Raw genomic sequence first — 3,783 nt, forward strand, 5'->3', positions numbered from 1 at the left:
GAGAGAGAGAGAGAGAGAGAGAGAGAGAGAGAGAGAGAGAGAGAGAGAGAGAGAGAGAGAGAGAGAGAGAGAGAGGCAGGGAGGATGAAAAGTGCACAAGTTAGGGGAGGTCCAAGTAGGATAGAGAGAGAATTGTGCCTAGAGAGAGAGAGAGAGAGAGAGAGAGAGAGAGAGAGAGAGAGAGAGAGCGAGAGAGATTATTATTGCCCTCCGAGGTCAAATATCATTTATGGGACAAAAGATACATGTGATGTACTATGTGTGGGGTTGTGATAAGTGATTCTCAATGCTCAAGGATTATGGTGATGAGAATTGAAATGGAGAGCCCACACCGAGGTTGGGAGAGGAAGTGTGTATGTCTAAGTCAAGGCTGAAAATGTGAGGGAAGCAAGTTTGGATGTGAGCAAAAGCTAAGCACCCTAGTAGTGTGTGATATTTAGACTCCCAAACTTGTAGAGAGCATTATGCGCAAAAGCTAAGCACCCTAGTAGTGTGTGATATTTAGACTCCCAAACTTGTAGTGAGCATCATGTGCATAGTCGATGGGACTCTTCTCCATTGCTCCAATGCCCCATCTCACATCAAAGGGAGTGGGAGACAAGCCGAATGGCTACAATAGTGCATATCTCTGACAAGGGGATAGGTTCAAACATATAAGCGCGAGGATGGTTTCCTCTTTTGACAAAGAACTTGGTTTATAGTTGGGGGAAATATGGGTGGTGTAATGTATGAAGCATGAACCACTGGATTCCTCCCAAGCCAAAATACATTCACTTTGTAGAAAGGCTTCATTCATGTGAGACTCTATTGAGGCATTATGTAGCAAGTGTAATGCATCTCATCTCCCAAACCACTTCTTTATGTATTGCATCCATCTCGATTCATCACCATCCCTCCAAAAAAAAAATATTGTCACGAAAGAAATGGATACATGGTGTTTGTGTCTTAACTTAAAGAAAGTTTGCAAGAAAGAAAACTTTGAGGTTCAAAAGGTGGTAAGTGGAAAGAGGTAGAGGTTCATGACAAACTATTAGCCCCGACATGGTCTACCCTAAGTTTAGGGGGATCTCAGGGGAATTGCTAGGAAAATGCAACAGAGCAGCGAGAGTCTTAGAGTGGGGGGAAGAAACCAGATACTTCAAGAAATCCATTTTGCATTAGTTCCCCTGCCTCTCTAAAGTTGTAGATCCACCACAAAGTACCTATTGGATTGAAACAGCCAGGAAGCTAAATAATAAGGGGCTAAATTGACTTGGGCACTTCTGGGATGGTGACAATAAGACATGGAAAACCATTGACCTTTTGGTAACCCAATTCCACTTTAATGGCTTGGAGATATTGCTGGTCAACAAAGTGATAAAAGAGCTTGACAATGTAGTGATGCCAATTTGTGAATCAGGGTTTGAATGGAATGCCTAGAGATGGCCCGGACTTGCACTCCAACTCCATAAAGAAGAATTGGTGTCACCAATGTGCCAAAAGGTATTTCTTGAGAACCCAATGTTTGACATCCCCCGATCCCGGATCGGGTTGAGTGAGTGAGACGTGTGATCGGTGTCTATAGATAGAGAGGGGTAGAGTTTCTAAAGAGAGGATAAGCGATGGATCAAGCAACTAGTGGGTTGGGCACTAGGGAAGATGGAGACAAGGTGGGGCTAGTTAAAGAAGAAAGGGTTGCAAGTGAGGTAATTGGGTGAGGAGGGGGATAATAAATTTGCAAGCTTTTAATTTAGAGCTTTTGTCAAAATTTGGAGTTTTTTAAATTGGGTGCTCAAATAAACTTATTGTATATGAGAATGATCTCGAATGTAGAGCTTTTTAACATGATTACATAGCTATTTATGTAAACGTTTGTTGTAAGTATGAAAATTTATGTGAAAATCTATATGCATGTATAATCTCAAAGGATATTTGAAAGTGCATTAGTGCTACATCAAATACAATGTTAATGCAAATTGTTTCTTAGCCATGAAAAAAAAATTATTTTGAATAGATAAAATTATCTATACCTTCACCATACCATACAAGGCCCTCTTTCTCCTAGGTTAGGTTGGAGTAGGTGTTGGTGTGGAGGTGAGGTAGCTCATGGAGTTCTATCTATACAAGGGTTTGGTTGGAATAGCTCATGGAATGCTAGCAATGAACCATGTGAGGATCACATTGGGATAAAGTGAAAGCTTATGGAGGGGTGGTAACAATGAACCATTTTAGGAGAATGGTAGCCAATGGAGGCCAACATGGTGTAAAGATAGGCTGGCAGAAGAATGCCATGGATGGAGAGAGAGAGAGAGAGAGAGAGAGAGAGAGAGAGAGAGAGAGAGAGAGAGAGACTTTATGGAGTTTAAGATAAGCATTTACCTCTTAATGTCTCTCTAAAGCAACTAGACAAGGCTGAAGATGCTTATGAAAGAGCTACAGAGGGTTAGGAAAGGCTCTCATGACCTTGGCAGGCAACTAATAACCTAGAGGATGCAGATGGACATGCAAAGGAGTCGGGGAAGTTTGGTGAAGTTTTGGATCTTTACAGGAGAACTTCGAGCTTGTATGGTGAATGTGGAATTCCACAACCAAGTGTAGATGCTCTTGCAAAGGGTGCAAGTGCATTAGAGGAAGCCAACCCTGCTAAGGCTCTAAAGATTTACTTGGTCTCTTGTGAAATACTTGAAGATGAAGGGAAAGAACAGATGGTGTTTGAAACATACAAAGCTGCAATGAGTCTTTATCCCAAACAAGAGAGGTTCTTGGATGCTGGAAATATGCTACTAAGATGGGGGACTTGCTGTTGATAAGTCAAAGGCTGTTCATAGCCAAAGCAAGGCATACTTGAGTGCTATTATGGTTTATATGTATGCTCATGATTTGAAGCAAGTAGAGAAATGCTACAGTGATTTCTCTCAAGTGGATGCATTTGCAAACAACGAACTCTATTCTTGTGCATTTGAGTTGTTGAGAGCCTATATAGAAGGGTGGACAAGGGAATCAAACACGTAGTCAAGTCTAGCAGCCCCATTTCCCATCTTGACCATATGATTGCCAGCCTTGCCATTTGGTGATGTGGAAGCCCTAGCATCCAGTGTTGATAACTTGAATTTGGCAGATGATGATCTTATATATCAGAATTCCAAGTAATTGGACATGATGCACCTAGTGATGGGAAATCCATGAACGAGAGACTGAAAAATCAAGCCACTTTGGAATCACAAGTCCAGTTGCAACGTATATTTTACTGAAAATGCTGCAAGGCTTCTTTTAGAAGTATTTCATATATAGATGAAATATTTTCTAAATAAAAATATAAGCCTACACTCTTTTACCTTATATTTATGTACCTGAAATATTGGAGAACCCAGAAGCAGCTATCAACTCAAAGTTTCTAAACGATGGTATGTTAGGACATAGAGAAGCTACTTTTCAAATGTGAATTTTTCACAAATGGTTTGTAATTACTAGAGAGAGAGAGAGAGAGAGAGAGAGAGAGAGAGAGAGAGAGAGAGAGAGAGAGAGAGAGAGAGAGAGAGAGAGAGAGAGAGAGAGATGTTATGGAAGCCCTTTGTAGTGTCTGCAATCCATCACTAAAGTGCTCTTTACTGATGGATTTGATTAAATTGTACACTCCCAAGTCGAGTCCAGGTGACAGTGAGGGTCTATAACTTGTAATGCTTGCTATTCCATTAGCTCAATTTTGACAGCTCAAATTTGTTGGCAATTCATTTCTTTAAAGTATTTAGGTACTTGTGGCCAGATGTAAAAAATTTCTTTACCTGAAGTCCCAAAAGTGAAGGC

At 40.8% G+C, this 3,783-nt stretch overlaps 1 pseudogene; it reads left to right on the plus strand.

Annotated features, from left to right (window-relative positions):
- The first annotated feature begins 1,601 nt into the window (after window positions 1–1,601).
- On the plus strand, window positions 1,602–3,129 carry LOC147419623 (gamma-soluble NSF attachment protein pseudogene; annotated as a pseudogene).
- The last annotated feature ends 654 nt before the right edge of the window (window positions 3,130–3,783 follow it).

Source organism: Adiantum capillus-veneris, chromosome 29, assembly GCF_014529385.1.
Source record: "Adiantum capillus-veneris isolate H3 chromosome 29, ASM1452938v2, whole genome shotgun sequence".
Classification (NCBI taxonomy): Eukaryota; Viridiplantae; Streptophyta; class Polypodiopsida; order Polypodiales; family Pteridaceae; genus Adiantum; species Adiantum capillus-veneris.